General features: G+C 38.3%; 1 protein-coding gene across 4 annotated transcripts in view; it reads right to left on the reverse strand.

The window, feature by feature from the left end:
* The window catches only part of Fam110b (family with sequence similarity 110 member B), a 150,618-nt gene that overhangs the window by 101,931 nt on the left and 29,580 nt on the right, over positions 1-19,107 (reverse strand). For 2 of the 4 annotated variants that reach the window (XM_071602351.1, XM_027932920.2), the window contains exon 2: positions 8,101-8,199. The exons of 1 other annotated variant lie outside the window; for it this stretch is intronic. The gene's annotated coding sequence lies outside the window, so the exon portion shown is untranslated. Of the gene's footprint in view, positions 1-2,123; positions 2,169-8,100; positions 8,200-19,107 lie in introns of all 4 variants that reach the window. One more of the 4 variants, XM_071602349.1, reaches the window with a different exon arrangement.

Consider the following 19,107-nt stretch of genomic DNA (forward strand, 5'->3'; position numbering starts at 1 on the left):
AGAACTATAAGATTAGACAGTAACTTCAGCAGATTACCTATAAGCTTCTCAAAGATAAGAGCCATGTCTTCTCAGCATGGTGATGCAGATATCCAGTATATCAGTTATGTGAGCCACAGGATGGGCAAACACAAACACATGGCTCTTTAGGAAACTCCTGAAAGCCAAACTCTGTGTGCATCTGGATGAAGCAAATCTATTTCCTACCATTATGGGTAATATAAGGGCTGATCACTTCTAATATGATTTGATGCATTTGTTACTTTTCATAGCTACATTCATTGCATGAAGAATTCCTATACTAAGAATACCAGTAAAATAGAGGAAGGGAACCAGAAGGAGGGAGGAGGGAGGGTACTAGGGAATGAAATTAACCAAATTATCTTGTTATGTAGTATGCATGTATGAATATGTAACAACAAATCTCACTATTACGTATAATCGTAATACATCAATAAAAAATTTTAAAGGAATAAATGTAGAAAAAGTTATCCTTGCTGCATTCTTATAAAGATGTTTAAAAAAGACAACTACAAAATGATCTCAATTTTCTCTACTGTAAAATCAAGGCATTTGTGTTAAATCTGGAACATTTCTATATGCAAAATATGGCAGCTCTGAGCAGAGAGCAGTCATTGACAATGGTCCCAGGGCTGATGGCCAGAAAAGATGGCAGCTTTGTTACCTGATCCAAAGTGACTAACACCCAAGATTTAATATTTAAGTGAAGATGCTACAATGCATTTCTGTGTCACCAGCAATCAATCACTCAGGGAGACAAGGCTGGCATGATTTTTCAACATGTGCAATTATCCTCCAAGGAGTACCTTTTGAAGGTTAAGACACAAAAATTGGGCAAGCTACTCAGCAAAACAATCTAGAATTCATTTGGTCTGCCGTGCCCCAGACAGTCGCGCGCCTCAGTCATGCTGTGGTGATGCCAATCTGCTCAGCTGACAGGCTCCAAAGAAAGAAGAGCAGCCTGAGATGAAATGCACACTGCAGTGGGTAGAGGGACAGAGGGAAAAATCAAGACAGGGAGGTCTGGTGGCCCTGACGACAATTCTGTTTTCCAATTCTAATTAACTGAGGAAACAAGTCAGAAAATCTAGCCAAGGACAGTACTCACTGAAAGGAGACACCACTAAAAAATTGAACAGATTGCAAAGAATATTCCTTGTTAAAACAGAACTTGATCATTATGACTGACGTGTACAACTTAAATTGAAAACATTTTAAATCAGTAAAATAAAAGCATTTCTTTTTGGAAAAGGCAAGCAAAATTATACATTTGTGTACAAACATCCGGAAAAAAAAAATGAAGGTATGTTTTTTAAAAAAGAATTCCATGTAAGATTTCATTTATGATACACAGCAGGATTTGTAGAAGGTTAATCAGCCTAGATTATAGACTATATTTTTAAAAATTTAACATACTTGTACCTTCATGCCATTAATATATGAAAGGCCTATTAAAAATTCAATGGCCTCAAAACCCTGAAAAATCAAAACATATCATCAGCTGTTTTTCTCCTTCAACCAAACTGTGAAATAAGGTTAACAATAATCATACAGTAGTCCTCCTTTATTTGTGATTTTACTTTACACAATTTCAATTACCAATAATCAACCATGGTCTGAAAATATAAATGGAAAATTCTAGAAATAAGCTATCCCTAAGTTTTAAACTGCATGCCATTCAGAGTAGTGAAATGAAATCTCATGCCATCCTGCTCCATTCCACCTGGGAAGTGAATCTTCCCTTTGCCCAGCGTATACATGTTGTATACACTACCCACCTATTGTCACTCATTTTTATCATTTAGAAGTTGTCTCGGTTATCAGATGGACTGTCAGGGTATCACAATGCTTATATTCAAGTAACCCTTTTTTACTTAAAAATGGCCCCAAAGTGCAAACTTTCATTACAGTGTATTGGTATAATTGTTCTATTATATTATTGTTGTAAATCTCTTAGAATACCCAGTTTATAAATTAAACTCCATCAGAGGTAGACAGATATATATATATAACATACATACATACATACACATACATACATACATACACATACATACATACATACACATACATACATACATAGTAAATATAGGGTTCCTTACTATTTGCCACTTCAGGCATCCACTGGGCATCTTAGAACAGGTTTCCTGTGGATAAGGGAGAAGGGGGGATCACAGTAATGAAAGTAAGACTGGATATCAATCAGAAAAACTCAGTCTTGAAAATCAATATTTGTATTACAGAAATTCAAAAAAAGTAGTGCACTTAGCACTTGAAGAGAAAATAATTTAAATTCTTAGCATTTGAAGGATTTTAAGAACTGTGTCCTACTACCTATTAAAATGTGTTCATGCTTACATAGTCTGCTCTTTGATGAAACTCAGGTCAGATCAATACCAAAAAACAAATAAGGAGACAAACTTAATGAGAACTGAAATCAAAGGTTACTTATGGGAGTGTGCCAGGGTGAGCGTCCTTTTGGTTAATCTACTCCAATCCCAGCAGCAACTCAACTACTCCCTGGTTTGCAGGAACTTTTACCTGGCACTTCTACAGATTTTCAGAAGTTAGCCATATTGTTCTTACTGGCTGAATCTCAGAACAAACCATAACCTGTCTGCAGTCATGTAATAAAGTACACATTTTAAAGTTGTGAAAATTTATTTCATAAAATCATAACAAATAGGGGCTGGTGTCTCCTGTTGGGGAAAAAGAACACATCTTAGCAAGCTCAGTTTTAGGTTTCCACCATGAGGAATGAGCACTATCAAGTAAGATTATAAATCTTGATTTCAAACAGACCAGAAAAGCCCTGGCTAAGCCTAGTCCTTTCCTGTGCAATGCAAACAGACTTGCGGAAATTCAACCACAATACTATTCTCTGCCAGAATTTAGTGATGCTAATAGAGGCAGAATGAATTCTTCCCCAATTAGCTGAGAGAAGATGTAGCAAAGGCACTGATGAAACCACTCAGAGTAGTAGACTGAAGTCTGTAGTAGAGATGTGCCACCCTGGACTCCCAGAGTGGCTGACTACAGCCTCCCCTGCAGGACATGTAAGGGGCCTTCCAGAATACAAGCCACAACAATAGCAGAAACATGGGGGAGTGGCCTCATGACTCAAGGCTGGATGCTGCCTGGATGCTGCTGGATGCTGAGGTGGAATTTTATCAGGACCTCCTCTGAAGAGGCTCATGCCACTGAAGCACTGCAAGAGCAGGGTTCTTTGTTTAAGGTTTCAATTATAAGAAAGCAGGAGGGAGGTTAAGGGGGCAAAAGAAGGAAGGAGGGGAGCAGGCAGAGAAGGCAGAAGGAAAGCAGGGACTCCAGCCCATCAGAATCCTAAACAGGATACAACAAAGAACTAGGCTAACTGCATTCACCAACACAGGGTGCCTGCCTGCAATGTCTTTCTTTGTGGTTTAAACTGTTATCGCAGTTATACTAAAGGCAAATTTGAAAACTCATCATGTTCTCAGCATTCTAGCAAATGGGTTTTCACTTGCCCAATTCCCTTGCTGTGACTTCAATTCAGTTCCCATTTGCTCAGCACTCCACAAGCCCGATGCCAGACGCAGGGCACTGATAACAAGACAGGTCTCCACTACCAGAAAGGCTTGGACATATTCACTTGCTAAGGTGACTCACAGGGAATTATAGAATTTTATACTCTTTTCTTTAGAATATTTTTTTTTTCTTGGTGGTCCTGAGGATTGAACCCAGGGTTGCATATATGCTAAGCATACTTTACTTCTGAGCTATATCTCCAGCCCTAAAAGACATTTTTAAGACATGTAATGTCATTTGCTTCAAATGACAAAAAGCAAATGTGTGAAACAAGTGGTGAGAAAATTCCCTAATACGCCAAGGACTCAAATGTGTTTCTGGTTCAAAGACAGAGGAAAGAATGCCAACGTTTTTAAATAAGCCTCATTTAATTTAGGTATAGTAGATTCGAATGTCATTAGGTTTCAGTTCGCTTCCCTTCTTAGAAGTTTTGGAACAACCTTATAATGGGGATAATACTTTAGTATACTTTAGTATACTTAACATTTAAGAAGAACAAAAGATATCATCTAATCAGACCAAAATAATTACACATATGTAGTATAAGCAAAGATGTGTAAGATCATGTAGTCTAATATTACTCAAGATCTGTATTTATTTAGTTGGTTTTAAAATTTCATAAAAACCCAAGAATGTTTTCTTTTATATTTAAAATATGGGAATTTGTAAGAATAAAAGGATTTCATGAGTATGTAACTTGACTATTCACTCCAAGTCAATCACAATCAAAACTTTTATGAATAAACACTTGCAAACAAAATAGACAATAATTTAATAAACTAATGATGAGATTACTGAATGTGTAGCCATTCTTCTCTAATACTTTTAGATATTAGCCAGCATTCAGGGTCACAATATCTGTCCTATGAACACGTGTTCTAATGAAGCTATTATTATTTTACCATTATCAAAGAGAGCTCCCATTTCTATAGTGTGCACTTTATGCCTGATACAAGGTATTCTGTACGCACCAACTCATTCATTGCTCAGAGTGACATTTACAAAGTAGGCTTTATCATCTGTCCTGTAGAAGATAATAGTAACAAAAACTACAAACATGTACAGGTTGAGTATCCCTTATCAGAAATACTTGGACCCAGAAGGATTTTGGATGTGGGGTTCTTGTTTTGTTTCTTGGTCTATCTGCTTTACATAATGAGATATCTTGGGGATGGGACTCAAGTCTAAACATGAAACTCATTTATGTTTCATATACACCTTACACACATAGCCTGCAGGTAATCTTGTACAATATTTTTAGTGTGCCTGCTTGTTCCTGTAACATAAGTTTAGGTACAGAATTTTTTCACTTGTTGGCATCACATCAGTGCTCAAAAAGTTTCAGATTTTGGAGCATTTTAGATTTTCAGATTAGAAATTCTCAAACTAGAGTAAACATTTCCCATGCGCCAGGCCATGGAGCAACTAACTCACTTTGTTCTCACAAGAATCCTGTGATATGAGCACTGTTATTATCCTGATTAGACTGATGAAAGACTGGGGAACAGAGAGTCAAAACCCTTCCCAGGGCCACATGTGTTATGACAAAGCTTGGGCGCTAACCCAGGTCCTCCTCAACACCAGAGCCCACACTCTCATCCACTATGGTAAGAACTGTGGCTCCTCAGTCCCATCTATGAGAAGAGCTATGACTGCAGATGGCCAAGGGTCAGGGTTGGTCTGGGCAGAGCCAGACCTCAACCCACAAGTCAATTGATATATCTGGCTGGGACACCCTCCCCCAGGTTTCCCTGAAGAAACTCACCACAGGAAAACAAAAGTCCTGCCTCAAAACTGGCACGGCTCAATGGTCCCTGGAAAACTGAACCAAAGGACAATGCTTCTGACTGGCTGAAGTGTGAGTATCCCAGAATAAAGAGCTCTCATGTCCACTCAACAGTCATCTGTCACTTGGTTACTAAGGACAAGTCTGTACTTGGACCACAGTAGGTCCGTGGTAGCTAAGCTGGTGAAGGCAGACGCTGCCTCAGGAGGGGAAAGAGCAGGGACCCAGACAAACATGAAATTCTGAAACCAGGACAACACTCTTTCTGGGTGTGCTGGGGGAAACCGTGTGATGAAGGGATCAATTATAAGGGCATATGAGGAGGTTAATAAAGGCTAAAAGGAAGAAAAGATGGAGGTTGAATAAAAGAAGAGAGGTGAGGGGTTGGGATTGTGGCTCAGCGGTAGAGCGCTCGCCTAGCACGTGCGAGGCACTGGGTTTGAGCCTCAGCACCACATAAAAATAAATAAATAAATTTAAGGTTTTTTTTAAAAATGAATAATTTTTAAAAAAAAGAAGAAGAAGAAGGGAGATGACACTTCTTCTCCCAGGATGGAGTAGAGGTCAGGGTAGACGATCATTGGATTAGACAAAGGAGAATTGGGGGAGTAGGAATGAGACAGGAACAGGATTAGAAATAGGAGAGACAGCAGAATGAATCAGACATGACCTTCTTATGTTCATATATGAATACACCACAGGGAATCTCCACATCACGTATAACCACAGGAATGGGATCCTAATTAGAGTAAACTATACTTCCTGCATGTATAATAGGTTCAAATGCACTCTACTGTCATATAAATATTAAAAAAGGAGGCAGTTGCTACAGAAGGAAACCACTGTGCTGGCAATCGCTTGGCTAACCTACACGGCTGACCTAAGGACAGACAGAAGCCCTGCGAGGAGTGAAACCAGCAACTCCAGAGCAGCGTGGGAGTGGAGGCACCACAGCTGGGCAGCTCACCCCTCCTGCCCAGCACCCAGGACAAAGATGCTCACTGTGACTGGGCAACCCCCAAGTCCAGGTTCTCTGGGGAGCCCTGGAACAAGGAATTCATTGGTGCAAGGGGAAGTCGGCACCCTCCATGTGAGCTCATGGCAGTAGTCCCCCTTATCTGTAGGAAAGATGTTTCCAGGCCCCCAAAAGAATTCTGAACCTGAAGAGAGTAGAGAACCCTATTCACGCCATGCTTTTTCCTATACACACGTACCTGTGATAAAGTCTGAACCTATAAATTAGACACAGCAAGAATTTTACAACAACTAATAAAAAATAGAACAGTTATAGCAATATATTAATAAAAGTTACATATGTATGGTTGGTCTCTCTCTCTTTTTCTTATTGTACATAATTCCCCTCTCTTATGATGATATGAGATGACACAATGAAGCGAGGTGAATGAGTGGGCTCTGTGATGTAGGGTTAGGCTACTATTGACCACTTCTCTGTTAATCACTGGAAAGCCATTTTGAGTTGAGTGTGACATCTTGCACTGACCCACTATCCCTTCCCAGAGGTGAACCATCCCTTTGTCCATCACAGATGTACTGTCAGTCCCTTCGTAGCCTTCTCAGTTATCAGAAATCAACTGTTACAGTAACACAGTTCATGTGTTCAAGTTTCCCTCAGAATGGCGCATGATTTAAAACTTTTGAATGGTTTACTTCTAGAATTTTCCATTTACTATTTTCCAAATGTAGATGATGACCATAGGTAACTGAAACCTTGGAAAGTAAAACAGCAGATAAAGGACAGCTGTAAAAAAAAAAAAAATACACAGTCAAAATAACCCAAGTCAGTGGCCCAAAACTCCCCAAAATTACCATTTAAGCTAGCAAGGGTCAAAAAAAAAAAAAAAAGAATAAGGCACAATATTTAGCAAAAACTGTGAAATTACCTTTACTCCAAATATTTGTCACTCATAGGATAAAAGCATTCATTGTAGTCCAAACTTGTTTATTAATACTATATATGCACGAAGAGAATAGTAATTAAGGTATATACACATAAATCTATAATCAATACTTTCTCTGGGAACTGGCTTTCAAGTAGATAGTGATGTTCTCTGTTCTATATCTGCAACAATTAATTTTTTTGCAACATATGTTAGTGTTTGGAAAAAAATACCTGGTTTCGTGTCCAGTGGGAATAGTCCCATGTTCACTAGTTGGGAAACAGTACACTGTAGCTGCTTTACTAATCCCTTCAGTAATTTTGATTCTAACACTCAAAATTTAAATATAAACAGAAAGAGGGTTCAGAATTCTCAAAAAGTCACTGCAGTCAAATACCCAGGCAAACTCAATTGGGGGGGGGAGTATATATCTGATGGCCAACAGGGATAGTGGGGGCAAGAGGACAGGTGCTGGGACAAGCCTCTCAACCAGACCAATGGCAGCAGCACTGTCCCCCCAGCAGACACAGGAATGAGGACAACTGTGTTCACAGAGGCAATTTCTGCCAATCTTGCCCATGCCTGCCAGCGTGCAAGGGGTCAAGTGTGTGTGACCCGGCACAGACTTCACAAATGTGTGCTGAATGAATATGGAAAGAAGGGAGTGAAGCAGAGGGAAGGAGGTCAGGAGATAGAAAAAAAGGGAAGGAAAAGTCAATCAAAATGGAAAAGGCAAAAAAATTGGGAAGACTATCAAAAAAACATAGTGTTATGTTTACTTGATCATATTTACACATGAATTTGATAACTTTTTAAAAAGTGAATTACCTTTTATATCACTTTCGGGTCTTAGAGAGTCCTGGTAGCTTCCAATTCAAGACTCAGAAAAAACAGGAATGGTGCTCTGGATGTCCAAATCAGGGATTTCTAAAAGGAAATCAACATGGATTAAAAATTATGCTGAAGAATAAAAGTGATTTAAAAGTAGCATTAAAAGGAAACCGATTTTCATGGAATAACAGTAGGTTTCCTAATACAACGAGGGAAAAGTTGGGTTCAAAGCCCTTTTCTAATTTAGCTGGTCTAGTAAACTTTAAATTGATTCCAGAAGAAAACAAAAATCAACTATGGGATAGGCTTTCTTTGTGTACTGAACGGAAAACAGCCCAGAGGAGAGACAGTGGATTGCTTCAGCCCAAAGACCCTGGCTCTGCATCCTTCCAATCCCAACATGCCCCAACCAAACTTGTCAGCCCTCCCAGCCCATAGAATCAGGCAGGAAATGAAGCCTCCTGACAAACCACAGCAAAATTGAGGAAGGGAACAGAGATTTGTACTTTAGGAACTTGATTCATGTTGCCAAAGAAGAAAATATTACGAGACAAGTACTGGAGCTGTTCTGCCCTCCAAATGCAATCCTGACCTCAGCTCACAAACAGGAACACAATCCTGCTTGTCCTTGGGCTGCTTTCTTCCTGCATGGAGGACAGATTTAGAAGGCTATGCCACCCCAAATTTTGAATACACAATATTTTGTTTTCAGAAAGGGGAAAAAAATGTACACTGAGCAAGCATGTCAAGGACCCAGAAAGAACACAGCTCCATTTTTACAAAGGACAGGAGAAACAGAGGCACCTTGAGGAACGTCCCTTCCCAGGTCTGTTGGATGTGTAACTGCTGTTAACTGTATTTGGAGACACTTGGCGGAATCATGAAAGTGATGTTATCTGGACATCTGGCAACTCAGAGAAAAAGACTGTGGTGGAGATTTCCACTGCCTTCTCCTCTCTCGCATCTGCTTTTGTTGGATGCCATCAGTGCGAATGACTGAATCTTTGTTTACTTGAAAGTGGGAGCTAGCAGACAGGGAAGGAAAATGTTCTGGCTGCAATAGATATCTTCTTTATTGAGATTCACTGTATATTTTGCACGGTTAGAGGAGTAACCAGTAGAAAAATATTTTTAAGGACATGCTTGGGACTGTGACAGATGATGGCTAAGAACCACTTCATTCAGATCTAGGCCAGATTCCCAATCATCATTAATTCCGCTCTGGAGCCATGTGTAATGAATGGCACGTCTGAAGTGTATTAGTAAGGATGGAAATCTTGACCTAGATTTTTTTATAGCTTCAGAGAAATAAGACAGAAAGTCTGGCTAATACTTCCCACTCTTCACCCATAAAACTTTCAAAACACATCCTTACTTTGTGTTCCATTGCCTAACAATGCTCAACAATGACACAGAATCATATCTAGTACTAGACTAAAACTGAAATAGAGACACCGAGTTCCATGTCTCTTTTTTGGTTGCTTCTGGATATGCAATTTAAGTCTAACTAAAAAAGGATCATATAATTTTAATACTACTTTAGCAGCATTGTTAAAAAATTTTTTGTATAGTTGTAGATGGACAGCATGCCTTTATTTTATTTATTTATGTGGTATTGAGGATCGAACCCAGTGCCTCACACACTCTAGGCAAGTGCTCTGCCACTGAGCTACAACCCCAGCCCCTAGTAGCATTTTAATGTATGTTTAAGCCCATTTAAATTCACTGTGGCCCACCAAAACAACGAAAATGTTTTTATACTGAAATATTTTGCAACCAGTATTTCGTTTTGAACAAAACTTGAATCAAAATTTTTTTTAATCTTTGTCATTATTTTTTCCTTTTCTTTCTCACGTTTTTTAAGAGGGAAAGTAATGAAGAGCTAGAAAAATTATGCAATTATGATTGCAATGGGAAAAATACTACAAATGAAGAAATTCAAGTTTGGATTTATCTTCAAAATTGTCATGTGAAACTAAAACCATTCCTAATAAAAATAATTCAAAGTAAATATGCTTAAGACTTAGGAACCTTATGGTTACTCCAGCTGGTTAATTTCACAGATGAAGAAATGAAAGCCCAGAGTGGTGAAGTACTGTCACTTGATTTCCTAGATTCTATTGAACCCCTCTACGCCTGCCCCCCAAAGGAAAAACGACTCAGGAAACAAATATCCATTAAGGATGATCTCTTTCTAAAAACTATGAAAGCAATTAAATTCTGTGCTCTATTAGGTCATAGCTGATCTTTTATTTCCATAAATAACTAGAAGTTATTTATGGAAATAAGAAGTTAAATTTTTCACCTATTTTAACATAAAACAACAAAAAATGATTTTAACCAGCACAAACATCATTAGATGAGTCAACTCAACTTTATTTCAATATAAACCACTTTTTAAAATTTTCGAGAGCAGACTGTATCTTTCACTCCACTGATAAAGCTTAATAAGTGATTAAGGCCCATGAGGAATTTGAAATAAACTGGGATACTCCTAGGCTGTCTGACATAGATATGGTTACTCTAACAAACACAATTTTCCTCTCTTATTTACAGTCAAATCAAAATAAGTTTTCTACAATCCATTTTTCAGTAAATTTTACCAACAGGTATGAAGCAAAAGAAGTTATTCTGTAGTCAAAGCAGTTTTTAAACTAAGAATTTCAAAATGACTTAGTATTAGATCCATCACATCAGACAGGACCTGTATTCTGTAAAACTGGAACTCACTCAAGGCACTCGATTTCGCAGTAAGGAGTTTACTATCATGGGTACTTGACTACTCCATTATTTATACGGCACAGTGCTGGTATGTGAGATCCAAACAGCAAGAGAGGGTGCACTGCCCTCTGCAGATTCATGAATGAGGAGGGCTGGGGAGGATCTCCCAGTGGCTCTAGTTTGTGTGGGATGAGTGTGCACGTGGGAGGGTGTGTTCAAGAGAGGCTGTAGTTAATAAATCCACAGGTGGTTTTCCCAGGGACTATGAATTGACAGATTCCAATGAATTAAGGAGTAGAAGTAAGGAAGTAAGGAAGCAAGGTCAGACAAGCTAAAACAGGCCAGTGGGTGACAAAAGAACCCCTCTACACCTGCCCCTCAAAGCAAAAACAGCTCAGGAAACAGTATATCCATTAAGGATGATCTCTTTCTGAAAGCAATTAAATTCAGTCATGATGAAAAATTTGCAGATTTCCCATCTGTAGATGCAACCAACCGCAGATCAAAAATATTCAGGAAGTAAATTTGCATCTTTACTGAATGTGTACAGATCTAAACCAAGACAGTATTAAAAACTACTTAAATAATATTTACAGCATACCAATATTAAAAGTCACCTAGAAATGATTTCAAATTATGAGAAGATGTGCATAGGTTCCATGTAAATACTGTGCAATTTTATATAAGGGATCTGAGCATGCTCAGATTTTTGTATCCAAGGGGATTCCTGAAACCAATACCCCACAGACACAAAGGGACAATGATAGCTTCCTTATATGTCTTTATATAAAGTCACTAATAACAGTAAAACTCAGTGTCAAACAACCATGTTAAGGTGGGGGGAAATAAGATTTCGATACACATTTTTAACAAGGAAAATAAACACCATGCAAGCACAGAATGAGATTTTCAACATAATTAGTCAGGAAAAAAAAGTAAAATAAATCCTTAATGAGGATTTATTTACATACCATTGCATTTAGGTACCATTACAACTAGAATGAATGAATTTAAAGTCTGAAAATTCTAATTATTTACAAGGGATTCTCATACTGAAACACCATTTGGCAGTTACTCATCTACTAAAACACATGTTTACCATATGATCCAGCAGTTCTACTCCTAAGCATAAACCCAAGAGAATTTAGACACACAGGTTCCACACATAGACTTGTAAGAAAATGTTAACAGCAGCCTTGTTAAAAAAAAAGTCCCAAACTTGCAAGAACACGAATGTCCATCAAATGTTGAATGCATAACCAAATTATGGCAAATACTACTCAGCAATACAAGGGAACAATTATTGAAACATACAACAATATAAATGAATCTAAAGAGCACTACCTATGGGAAAGAACCCAAATACGAAGGACTAAATTTTTTTATTTTTTTTACATGAAATCAGAAGGAAAGCAAAATAGCAGCAACTGAAGCAGATCAAGGAATGTCAGGATCCACATGGGGATGGGACTGACTGGAAACAGGCATAAGAGGAAGTGCTCACGTTGTAGCAGAGGGTACATAACTGCTCATACTTGTGAAAATTCATTGAGCTGGGGCTGGGATTGTGGCTCAGTGGTAGAGCACTTGCCTAGCATGTGTGAGGTACTAGGTTCGATTCTCAGCACCACATATAAATAAATAAAAGTCCATCAACAACTAATGAAATATTAAAAAAAAGAAAATTCATTGAGCTGTACATTGAAAATCAGTAAATTTAATTATATATACAAATGTGGTTTAAAACTAACCTCAGTGTCACCATATTTAACGTGAAAACTTTGTGATCTCATCATTAAGACCTAAAAGTCCTTCAGTGTATGATATTCAACATAACAAAATATTCAATAAGGATTCCAGCAATCAATGGTGGCTAAGTATCCAGAGACCACCAAAAAAAACCAACAAATAATGCTGCTTACTGCAAAACGAAACTATTCCACAATGCTACTTCCCATGGATTGTAGCCTTACAAAAGATTTCCCAAAAGTGGCCTAATAATACTTAGTTTAGGATCAGTTTCTTCAATGTAAGAGGATAAACTTCCTAAAACTACTGATAATCTATGGAGGGTAACATATGGGAAACAGAAGACTGCCGAAGAAATGAGTTGGAAGAAAACAAGTGTGAATACTTTAAGAAATGTGAGCCACATTAGTAATCAAGTCCAACACTACTTTTAAAAATACGCTAAGTGTGCTGCGAGCGGTGGCTTATGCCTGTAATCCCACTGGCTCAGGAGACTGAGACAGGAGGATGTGAGTTCAAAGCTAGACTCGGCAAAATAGAGGCGCTAAACAACTCATTGAGACCCTGTCTCTAAATAAAAAGCAAAAGGGGGCTGGGGATGTGGCTCGGTGGCCGAGTGCCCCGGAGTTCAATCCCCAGGAACTCCCACCTCCCCCAAAAATAAACACTAACTTAGCACCCATAAGGCTTTGTCCTTGAGTTCATTGGACACACTTATTTATAATGTAAGACTATAGACAAATTTATCAAAATTATAGGTGATTCAAGATTGAAAATGGTTAAAATGTTGCACAACAGCTTCCTGTCTAAAGAGCTAAATTGCAACAATGATTTTATAGTATTCATGTCAAATGTCAGTCAAAAAATAATACAACTGTATTCATGTAACAAATATTTTTGCAGGACTACCACAGGGTGGTTACTATACTAGATGGAAAAAGACACCAAGACTGAATAAGAAAGTCCTTACCTATACAAAGTCCATCATACATGAAAAAACAAGCCCTGCCGTCTGTGGTAGAAGTTAAAAATTACTAATATGTGAAAAAGATGTACAAGTTTTGAGTTTGTCCCTCAGCTATTAATAATAATGTAACTATCAGTGAAATTGTAGGCTGAACTATCAGAAGTGGGGAGTTCCAGTCAAATCTATATAAGCAGTACTATGATTTGATCTAATTGATTTATTTAGTGAGTAATGGTGATATTCTAGTGTGATCTCGATGAACCCACAAGTCCCCCATCTAACATCAACAAAAGGTGCCTGAATCTTTTATCATGTCACCATTTCTCTACTACCAAATACCATAGGGGATGCATGAATCTGTACCTACTAGACATTCCCAGCTGATAAGAGTGCTGAGAACGACCAGATCTTGACAAATGGAAACATGTGCAGATATAAGGGGACCTAGAAATATTTAAATCCTCTAGGGAAGGGCCGCAGAGTGGAAGGTAGACTGCCACGTGGTTCTGAGCAGTAGGCATTATAGAAAAGCAATATGGTGTTCCAGCAATTGGACAATCTCACATTTGGATGGACAGCCTTATACAGCACAGAGACCTGGAAGCAGCTACAAATTTAGTTAGGATACTCATATTTAACCTTTGATGTGGTTCCTGGATCATTACCATCCTCACAACTCACCTCCCAACATCCAGGCTTTCAACCTCCATGTGGCAGCCCTCCTTGCCCCTGTCCACAATCCTAACACTCTTCCAGGGCTCTTCTTCACCTCCGGGATTGATGCAAAAATACCTCCTGGATGGCAGACCAGGTCGCCTATGGATCTAACCTCATGCCCCTCCTGTGCTGTGTCCCAGCTATTCACAACCATTGCAAAGCTCGCTTATCAGGCTGCATTTTTCTTGCCTTCATGCTGCACACATGCCATCTGCTGTTTGAAACACCTCTTGGGTGTCCTGGTGTAAGTTCAGCCCATTCATCCTTCCTTCAGACAATCCCATCTTTGAGAAGCATTCCAAACTTTTATCCCTTCCTCCTTTGTATAACCTGGCCCCTTATCTCCATGAAAACATTCCCCCAGATCTAAAGATTAGGTACAGCTGTATCTCCCTGCTAACCCATGAGCCTCTGCCTGGTTATCTCAATCCCTGGGATTTCGTTCTGGATATGACACTTCATAGAAATTTATAAATGAGTCAGGGATTCTAAGACAGCACAGTTAGCCATACTTTTATGTCCCATCTGGTCTTAATCCATCATGGTATACCAATGTTGGTTGTGCAACAGGTACAGAGTAAGCTCCTGCAAATACTGTTATCTTGGGGCTACAGATGATACAAGGTAAGTACTCGCCAGGCAACTGTGGTGGGGATACAGTATAGGAGCTAAAATGATCCCCAGATGAACACTCTTGGGCATTCTGAAGTCTTCTGGGTTGAATCCTGTTTCTGTGGCACTATGTGACCTTGAGTAACTCGCATAACCTCTTGAAGGCCCAGTCTCTTGGTCTATAACATGAAGATACTGAAAGTCCTTACCTCCAAGGGTCTCTGTGACAACTAGATGTCAATGTGTTAGAAGGACTTGGCAAAGCAATCCACACAGGACACTATCTCCCTGAAGGCCAGCTGACTACTCCCCAGTGGTATTGAATAAAGCAGAGTTGAGGCTCAATACTGGCCTCTGTTACTACTTACAAGCCTTGGACAAGTCTAACAGGCAACTGGCTTTTTCATCAACAAATGAAAATAATTCCTAGTTTGGAGAAAGGTATTCTAACAAAAGAACATAACTAAAAATGCTATGCACAGAGGAGTCGTTTCTATCCCCCTTTTGATTATGGATCATTAATTTCAGAGCCATCTGGAAAATTTCCTCTTCTTTCCAAGAAAGGCAGGATTGTACAATGAAAGACATCTTCTTGAGGTTCAAATTAAAAAGACCATAATCACCTCACTGTAACGTTCCCCACATGCTGCAAAAGCACCTTTAAAAGAAGCCCTGTAAGTCTCCTAATAATTAATTTATTTATACTGAGCTGACATAGACCCCTGTAAATACAACCTCTGGGTTGTATAAAAAAAGAAAAAGCACACTGAGAAGTTTCATTAAATTTACTCAGATGTAGCCCATCACTTTTGTTCACTGATTCTCTTTAAACAACACTTAGCAAACTCACATATGGTCTAAGAAATCTTTTGTCCAAGACAGAAATTTCTAATAACAGCATGATGGGGAAGCCTGTAAAGTGCTTACTACACCATCAGTCTCACTTATTCTTTTTTTTTTTTTTTAAGGATAAATGCACTTGGCTGCAAATTAGAATAAATGCACCTGTTTGCAAAGAACATATTTTTTTAAAAGAGTGTTACATATCTCAAACATTAATTTTTTAACACTCCTAAAAGTGGTACTCAGAACACACATCTTATTATACAAATCTGCAATTTTAAAACTAGCACATTATTAGCTGGAGATGATTCAATTAATAATTTTGCCATTCCTTAAGGTTTCAAAGATTATGAGTCAGTAGCTGGAAATAATAACTCATTTAGAAAAGGTTAATAGAATCATAAAGAAAACCTAGAGTTTATATAAAGTTCACTGCCAAACTGCCAGGATCAGTTGGCACTTAGATCCTGATATAGAATGTAAGCAAGAGTAACTTTGAAATAGTTGTGGGATGACCATGCCATTCTGGGAAGAAAGAAGGAGCCACATTCCTTAAAAATATTTAAATTTTATAACCCTAGAGATTTCCAACATCCAAATGCACTAACAGATATTTTCTTTATGGTCAGCACAGTTTTTCAAAGTCACTGTACTTCTTTATCCAGCAGAAACTATTGAAAACATGTGTTTTGTAGTTAATAAAATGTTTACATGCAAAAATTCCTTTTTAACTTAAATTATAGGAAATATTCCTTTCAAAAAACACAGAAATAAGGAACTCCCAATTGCCTAAGGCATAAGGCAATGATATTTTCAAAGCTGATCTTTAAATGATTATTTTTAAATGACTACTTATTAAATCAATCATTGTGTCACTGGAAAAAAAACAAAGGTTTTATAATATTTAAGAAACCAAAGAATATCATGCCAAGAAATTCTGTCAACAAATTTCTGTTTTCCATGATTATAAATTGGCAACTTTCCATCCTGTCCAATATCACTTAAGAGAGAATTCTGATGAATTGCAAGTATCCCTACCCCACCCCTATAAGATTAGGGGCAGGGGTGAAGCTCAGTAGCCTGAGTTGAGTCCCAAGCACTGCACAAAAATTAAAAAAAAAAATTAATCTCCACAATAAATTCAACATCTGGACCAGGGACTGGGATCACCCAAGCTGTCAGAAAGACACACAGGCTCTGGTACTCCTTGTGCAGGAGGGCTCAGCTTTCTCACACTGATTTTCTGTTTCTTAAGGAACTAAGCACTAACAGCCTGAGCCTAGCTTGTGTGTTTTAGGAGAATAACTGGAGACCTCCTCAGTGCTTTCCAGAACAGGTGGCAATGATGGCAGGCCAGAGAATCTCTACTCTTGGCTTTCCCTAAGAAAAGCTGTTCATCACATTAATAAGCAAGTGTAGAATTACGCCAACATCAACACCAGAATTTGCACAATGTGAGCAAAATGGAATAAAATCTGCTGGACTCTTCTCTTTTCCTATTAAAAACTTGGACATAGATTTTGACACATCAAAATCTATCATATTTTTTTAAGTGTGATAAATACACATTGCGTAATATTTGTCATCTTCAACATTTTTAAGTGTGCCATTCAGTGCCATTAAGTACACTCACATCACCACCATCAATCTCCAGAACCCTCTTCACATCTTGAAAAAAAACACTGTACCCATTGAACAAATCTTCCCTTCCTCTTCCCCCTGCCGTGGCCACCACTATTCTACTTTCTGTCACCACTGACTACTCAGTACTTGGTGTAAGTGTCATCATGTAGTGTTTGTCCTTTGGTGGCTGGTTTATTTCACTCAGCACAATGTCCCCACGCGTCCTCCATACTTTAGTGTGTTTCCAGGGGGCACTGAACCTTCAGGATAGAGCCAGCTACATATCACCAACAAAGCCCCTGCGAATGGACAGGCTAAATATAAAGGATTGCATTTATAAAAACAGTAGTCTGACAGCATCGATAGCACCCTAGAAGGCTGCTCACTGGTGCATCCCAGAACCCCTCAATGGCAGAACCAGCAAGAGAAGTATGTGAGCTGGGCTACAAGGCGCACCTGTAACATAGGTAAGGGTAGCGTTTCACTGAAAGTTGAGGTTCCACATTTAACATCTGTCGTATATACCCTGTCTTTAAGGGCTTCAAGGAAGTCAATATTGATACAAGTAAATGGCCAAGAAAGAGACAGTAAATTTCAAACTACTGCCTTCATTACATTAAAGGCAATTTTGCTATCTCAATGATAGCAAAGGATGAAAACCCCTTATCTGAAATGATTGACATCAGAAGTGTTTCAGATTTCAGATTTTTTTTTCAGATTTGAGAATATCTGCATATAGACAATGAGATTCCTCGGTATGGGAAAAAACTCAACACAAAATTTATTATGTTTCATATTACCTTATACACATCGCCTGAAGATAATTTTATATAATTTGAATAATTCTTGTGCACGAAATGAAGTCTGTACACACTGAAGCATCAAACTTTTGACACATTTTGGCATTCAAAAGATTTCAGATTTTGCAGCGCTTAGACTTTTTGGATTAGAGATGCTCAGCCTATACTAAATTGTATGATTAAAAAAATACAACTCACTCTATAAAACTCTAGCATTTGTCATATGAGCCTTTGTAGCATTCTTTAGCTGTTTTGTGTAAGCCTTACTTCCCCAACTATATTACATGTTTCACAAACAGAGTCTTTGAATTCTTTCATATTTATCTGCTCCACTCTCAAATAAACACTCACAGTAGATACTGAATAAAATACTGCTGATTGATCAGTAAGTGGCTGAGCAAGGTGGCTTTTAGAGTTTAGTGTGCAAAGGTATACATTTTGTAGTCAACCCCAAACTAAAATCTCATTTCTACTCAAGGTTGTTCTAAATATGAAATAATTTACTTACCACCAGTAAATAATCAAATACATTGCAACCACTTGTAGTAGTAATGCTAATCAATTGTATGTATTTATCTTTTTCATGTTTTCTGACCTGCTACATGTGATTGGGAGGTTTCATAACTAAAATCAGTGTTTCAAGACAACTCCAAAAGAAGAATGACTGGTTTTACTTTTTATTCCCTTTTAGATATTCAGTACTGTTGGCAAGGATCTTTCACCAGTAGTGGCTCATTAAATTAGCACAGATATCACAGATTTTAGACCTGGATAAAATAAAGATTAGAAGAATGTCACATATGCAATTGGGCACTGATCATCAGCCAGTGTGTTCCACTAGTGAAGCCCAACCAGAATTTGGAAGGGAAGAGAATTCACTGCCACTTCATACTTTTGGGGCACATGCTTTAAAAATGCATGTGAGACTTCCATATGCAATAAGAATAAGGAGCAGTTGAACAGTCTCGAATC

Source organism: Marmota flaviventris, chromosome 15 (assembly GCF_047511675.1).
Source record: "Marmota flaviventris isolate mMarFla1 chromosome 15, mMarFla1.hap1, whole genome shotgun sequence".
Classification (NCBI taxonomy): domain Eukaryota; kingdom Metazoa; phylum Chordata; class Mammalia; order Rodentia; family Sciuridae; genus Marmota; species Marmota flaviventris.